The sequence below is a fragment of the Phragmites australis genome, chromosome 18, assembly GCF_958298935.1.
Source record: "Phragmites australis chromosome 18, lpPhrAust1.1, whole genome shotgun sequence".
Lineage (NCBI taxonomy): Eukaryota > Viridiplantae > Streptophyta > Magnoliopsida > Poales > Poaceae > Phragmites > Phragmites australis.
The window spans coordinates 18,636,129-18,643,552 of NC_084938.1; positions in this window are offsets into that span (position 1 = coordinate 18,636,129).

The window sequence follows — 7,424 nt, forward strand, 5'->3', positions numbered from 1 at the left end:
CAGAAGCCCCCTTTTATGCTGACCCAACATACATTAGAAAGAACTCTAACTAGTATGACAAGTCCTACCTATATCAGGCTCGTGGTTGTTACGTCACTTCTTGGATTGTCACTCCACGAACCGATCCTTATTTAGGTTACTTGAGAAAATACTAACCAACAACATAACCATGATCACTATCACTAACATCACTATGCTCAAGGCCTAAGGTTTCATGTTGCTAACCATTAACAAATTAACCATCATCGTTGCTTATGTTCATGAATCTGGTATAAGACACTTTCCAACACCCTAAAAGTATGGCTAAGTACTTCTACCCACAAAAGACACCTAGCCATAAACCACCTAGGTTCCAAGGGATGATAAGGAAAAAACTAAGGCAAACCCTAACATAAGTGACTACCTATCAGGTTAATAGACACTGCATGCAATTTGTAAAATAAAACATTTAAAAACATCGGTATAAGATGATCAAGAAATACACTTACCTTTTACCCAATACTGCTCAGTGTTGTTAAAACCTTGATCTTGAAATCCCTTGAAACAAATCTGAAGCATTGCTAACTAATTGCGGATTCTAACGACAAACAAAAGCAACATCGAATAAACACCAAATAAACTCTAAATTTTAAAAACAATAGGAACATAAAGATGAATTGGGATTTTGGATTGGGCTAGGTAAAGAGAACAAAATTGCTAGAGTTCTTACGAGGAAAGATTAAGCAATAGAAACTAAAGCTTCACATGAAATGATTGAAAAGATTGACTGAAGCATTAACATGTGTGACCTCCAAATTAATATATTATTTTAATATCATAAATTCATGTATGTGGTACAATGACATGTAGATTTGACTAGGACTTATATGTCATTGTGACAACCATAAGTTTACTAATCAAAGTAATATCTTTATGTTGTAGGGATCTAGATGTTAATGAGAGAAAACTAATGTAAAGATGTGAGAATTACTATTTGAAACTATCATGGTTGGGTAGATCTTGTTTTTAGAAAGATTTGAGCATAAGAATCACTCAAATCGGAGCTAAAACGAAGAAGATATTGTAAAAACAAGTTTTGGACTAAATCTGAAAAGAAAATGACCTATTTTGAATAAAACCGAAAGTTAGGAGCTTTGTTGTAAAAATAGAGGGACCTATTTATAAATATAGAAAACTTTATGGACTAAACAATAAAAATATATGGCTTTTGGTAAATAAAGAAAAGCTTAGGGGCTTAAGTGTAAAATTGCCAATTTCCTGGAATTTCTAGAAATATTTCGTACTGGAAAACCTTGAAATATTGACTAGACAGATGACTGGGCAATTTTGGCTAACATGTAGACACGTGGGTTGTGCTGATGTGGTGGCCGATGTGGCAAGGTGAGGTGGCAGCTGACTGGGACTAAGTGGACAAGTGATGGCTTCTAATCGGCTCCTGAAGGGGTATGAGATATATCTAATCTTGGTCGTTGAGATCGGATTTGACTGCTTCAACCTCGTGCACCGAGTGCATGGCGATGGTGGTGGACTCGACGCACGACTTCTCGGTGGACTAGGCGACGGCGGTCTCAGGGTAGGGTGGTGCTTCGCCGAAGCACGGCCAAAACCCAGCTACAATGCATGGGAACCAACAGGAAGTTGAGTAATAGAGCGAGAAACAGAAGGAGACCTCACCTCGACGGTCTTCGATGGTAGGAAGGTGGCACAAAGGGCTAATGACAATGATTGGTGTCAGCAAAGCTTGGACTATGGTGGAGATGACGCTTCGGTGGTCAGGAAGCAAGGGCGAGGGCACCGACGTGTTCAAAAGGCGGCGATGAGGCTCGGTGATGGGTCAACGATAGTAGATCGGCATTAGGGCGGCAGGGCATTGAGCTCAGGCAGTGCAACAATGCCGACGGTGATGTATGCTTGGTGAACTCGATGAGATGGAAACGGGGAGGGGTGCGGACTTATATAAGGGGAGGAAACACGTGGGGAAGTTCAAATTTGGCCAAGGTTGATAAGGATTTGGCTCACATAAGGGCGGCAATGACAGCTCACTTCTGAGTCGGGCAACGCGAAGTCCAGCTCAGGGACGAAGAAGGGCGCAGGCCCGCGTGCAGTGAGATGGCGATGGCGGCAAGAGGCTAGGGCACCTTCGGCTATGGGCAGACATAGCATCTGGGCCAAGGCATAGTCCAAGCAGGAAGACAGGTGGCAGCGAGATGGGCCAGAGCACGGCCCAGGCGGGAAGAGGGGGAGAGAGGCCGACTTGGGCTTGGCCCATGAGGAGAAGAGAGAAGGAGGCCGAACATAAGTGTGGAGTGGGCTGGATTCAGAGAGAGGGAGAAATAGAAGGATGAGTTGGGCCTAGATTTCAGATTTTACTTTTTGTTTTGGAATTTTAGAAAAAAGAAGAAGCAAATACAATTCAAATAAAACTTCAAATGAAGCCTAAAAATTCTAGGAAAAATTCCAGCAAGCTTTTGCAAACATTTAGAAGCCAAAAAAAAAAAAATCAGCTGATGAAAACATTTTGGTATTTTGAAAATTAGATTTAACTCAAATGAACTCAAATAAATCCAAATGAGCTCAAATGAAATCCAATAAAATCCAAATAAAAACCAAAAGCCAAAATAAAACCTAACCACCTATTATCAGCATGAATGCATTCAAATAATTGTATCCTAATTCAAATTTGAATTTGAATTTAGAAAATATGTTTTTTCCTATTCTAATCATTCAACCTATAATCAAATCTTGGAAAATTTTAGAGATTTTAGGAATCTATAAATCAGGTGTCACACCCCCCACAGAAGTAGTAGTGATAACAATAGCATATACAATCCTTTTGATCTATTATGTCTAAAATTTCAAATAATTATTTGAGCATCTAAATGACTTCAAATGAAAAAGTTTTCAACTACAAAGTTGTAGATATAGTTGAACACTAAAATTTTCATATGAAATTTGTCCCCGTCCAAATTTCTATGAAAAGTTATTATTTTTTTAAAATAAGATGTCATCTATTATCACTGTCTGTTCATAACACGAAATGGCATTGATACTTGACAAACTATCCCATCCAAGTTTCTATGAAAAAGTGATTATTTTTTAAAATAAGATGTCATCCATTATCATTGTCGGTTCATAACATGAAATGACATTGATACTTAACAAACTATCACTATCAGTTTGTGGATAGAATTGATAGTGATAGTCAAGTTTCACTATTGGTTCATAAGTCACAGTAATAGTACCACTACCGGTTCGTAGCTAGAACCGGCAATCATAGCCAATTATCATTGTCGGTTCTTTTCAAATGGACTTTTTTTAGTGCCGGTTCTTGATACAAACCGGCAGTGATGCTCCATTACTACCAGCTCGTAAGGAAACGGGAGTGATGGGCAGGCATATAAGACATATTCAGTAGTAGTGCCCTCCTTAGCGTTGGTAGTCTTGTTGACTATCTTCATTAGTTCTTGGGCCGTAGTAAGCTCTTCCATGACGATACGATGTCCTCAACACACTGGCGGCTCTTAAACCCTCGGATAAACACCTGGATGACATTAGCATACGTTATCTTTAGGATGGTTTTATGGGTGTTATTGATGCATTGAACGAACCCGCGTAGGGTCTCCTCCTTTTGGACGACATAAAAATGTCATTTTTCTCACCGGGACAAACGTACGTGCCTTGGAAGTTTTCCCAAAACAAGTCATAGAGTTGCTCCCACACGTAATCATCCCCGGCGGTAGGTTGGTTAGCCAGATCCTGGCCGACAGTTCAAGAGCTATGGGATGGTAATTGGCCATAACCTTATCGTTCCCTGGCTACTTGGATAGCTGTCGAATATCTAACTATAGGGTATATGCGAATAAGGAGTACATCTTACATAGATAGGGTACATCGTACACCTGATGGAAAACTCTAGATATAGTGGATCCAAATCTACGAGACCTGATATACTCGGAGATCATGAATACCTATACTAGGAAGGTCTCAATCGAGTTAACCGACTCAAGTACAACTAGTATCTAAACTAGATTTGACTGCCTTGTATTGATTGACAGATGAAGAACTCCCTATCAACTACGACTGGGACTAAGGCGGTACTAGGACCCCTTTATAAGTTGGGGACCTTGACCCCCAGAACGACATACAACAGATCAACGCCTAAACAACTCGACGCAAGTACCAAGACCCTAGCTTTGGAGATACTCGGCAACTTCAATTCTAGATTAGTTTAGATTTAATCTACTCAATTGTAATAGGTTTAGCCACCTTGCTTACACTTGAGACAATCCATATACATCATCATCCACATAGGACGTTGGGTATTACTCCGCTTTGGGGGCTGAACCTGTATGCATCACGTGTTTTGTTTCCTGCTCGATCCTTGGTCTCGAAGGTACCCCAGTTCAATTATGTTCATATTATTAGGAACTAATCTTCAACAGTTGGCGTGCTGGGTAGGGGCCTTCATCTGTTTTTTTGGACCAATCATGTCTCAAATGCGTATTCATGTTGGATTCTCCGACACTGGCTTTTATTAATACTTTGAGTCAACGACGGTCATCTTTGCATCACCTCAGAATAAGGGCATACTACTGGGATGATCAAGGTGAATTGATCCACACCAATATCATTGAGTCCAGCCTATTGGACGGATACCACGAGGTAGGACACCTCGAGTGGGATCCTAAGAAACCTAAAATTCTTCAGTTCGTGGACACTGATAGCGATGGTGAGAGTCAGGAAAGCAGTAATGACAACTCCATTGATGACCAGAACAGCCGAATAGATCAATTCGTGTTTATAGCCAGAGCCAGTAACACTCCCATCAAGCAAAACGTGAAGGATCTAGACACCATAATGAACGATGGTGAAGGAATCCCTGAGGATCCAACAACGGTAGCCACCACCCAAGGCAACAATGTCACTAAAGGATTTCCCCTAGGGACATCCGCAGCTAGGGCTATGCAGGCCCTCGATACCACCCATCATCGATGGATGGTGTAGGGTCTTGTGAACCCTGATATTCGATGTTGACTTTGCCTAGAAATGCTTGCTGTATAGGTGATGCCTCCACCCGCAATGATTCCAAGATCGACGAATGAACTCCCTCAACATAGTGTCACAGAGCAATATCGGCTTGACCATAGCCAAGTCTGGGTAGCAGCATTTTCAACACACTAGAAGCCAATATCTAGGGTGCTCATATGATTCTGATGTCCTTCCCCAAATTGAATCCGACGAATCCTCTAACCCTGATGGTCAATCAACTTAAGACTCTGCTCGATGCGGCTCAGATTCAGCAAGGTGCTGGTTCAAGGAGCCAGGGACACGAACATCCTTGGGCCGAGGGAATCCAAATAGGAAGCTTGGGTGGTTGAGCTCGAGCGAAATCCTGCGGCCCAATCTGTAACTGCCCCATCCGTAGGTGAATGAACTAGGAAGACCTGAGGAACTGCATCCCTCACAATAGGCATGATCTACAGAGAGTGATAGACAACCGACGTGAGGAACACCTTGAGCCGTGGTGACAGAAAGTGGTGTTCCGTTCATTGGACCAACTAGCATAACTTTGACAAATGTCACATTATAAAAAAGAAGCTCGATGATAAACTTAAGACTACTATTGCTTATTACCATAGCAAACAGGCCAAGCCAGATGCTAAAGATGATGAGCTCGAATTCCATTGGGCTGACCAGAGGTTGACGCACATCTTCGGAGGATCTGCCTCAAATGAGTTCAAGAGGCAATACAAGGCGATCAAAAGGGAGGTGAACCTGGCTTTGACTGGGCCTCCCTGATACCTCAAGTGGTCGGAAGTCCCGATCACCTTCGATGAAGATGACCATCCAGCCACAATTCCGTACTCTGGTCGGTATCTGGTTATGGCCTAGCCTAATATCCTCAACATCAGAGACTTTAGAACCTTGGTTGATGTGGGTAGCTCGCTCAACCTCCTCTTCACCAAGATGTCAGACAAGATGGGGATCCAAAGGTTGGATCTCAAGATAAGAGCTGAGCCTTCTCACTGCATAACTTCAAACTCATCGAGCATGCCTCTTGGCCATATCGAGTTGTCGGTCATGTTCGATGAGCTTGACAACTTCTGAACAGAGAAACTGACCTTTGACATTGCGTATTTTGAGATGGCCTACAACGTGATCCTAGGTTGCCCAATTTTAGGAAAGTTCATGGCCATAGTGCACTACACGTACTAGGTGCTCAAGATCCCATGCTCTAATGAAGTCATAATCATCAAGGGAGATCAACGTGTAGTGGTCAAGTGTGATAAGCAGAGCCTGGATATGGTTGAACACTTCTGCCAAATGGCAACTACCTCAAGAAGTGCAGAATCGAAGCGCCAGAAGCACCAAGCCACAACCAAGGTCAAGGACTCCAAGCTCGTGAGCCTCGCTAATGTCTCCAGATCCATCACCACCGCCAAAGGTGAGAACAACGATGGTGCTAAGGACAAGAAGGCTAGTGGTGGCATTAAGGCAGTGCCCCTCGACCTGTCTAAACCAGCCAAAATGGTTAAGATAGGGGTCGACCTTGATCCCAAATAGGAACTCGAGCTCATCACTTTCCTCTGGAAAAACCAAGATGTGTTTGCATGGAAAACGTCTGATACGTCCAAAGTCCCTAGGGAGGTGATCGAGCATCCACTAGCTATGGAACCCAGCACCAAACCCGTGGTGCAAAAATAGTGAAGATTCGTGGAGGACAGAAAGCAGAGGTCGGCAAACTCCTAAAGGCAGGCTTCATCTGAGAGGTCCATCATCCTACATGGTCGAATTAATGGTGTATTCAGAATTATTTACAGCCCTAGAGTGGGTACAACATTGAAGCTTATGTCAATGATATTGTAGTCAAGTCTAGAACCAAAGATGCATTAATTGATAATCTCAAGGAAACATTCAACAACCTTAGGAAGTATTGCATGATGCTTAACCCTGAGAAATGGACGTTCGGCACCCCGTATGGCAAGCTTCTCGGTCTCCTAGTTGTAGTGACAATGGCCCATCAGGCCATGATTGTGATTTTAGTGATTAATGGCAATATATTCATTGGGACTAACATGTTTGTCAAGAATATATGTTAGTAGGTCTCATGGATGCAATACATGAAGAAGCCACCATAGCCAAGACAAAGTTCGATTCAATTGGAGAAGTCTCAGGAAAAATGACTACGTCGGACGGTCCAGCACAGAGGGCTTTGTACACACCGAAGCATTTCAGTTCACGGCACTTGTACGCGCTAGATAGTCCGGTGATATGAAGATGTGCACGATGGAGTATTTCCAAAGGAAGATGTTCTGCAATGCAATAGACCGGATAGTCCGACCCTCTGGGATGAACATGCCAGACAGTACGTTGGAGCAATTCTTGTAGAGAGGAATTGCAGTTGTGGAAAAATGAAGATCAAT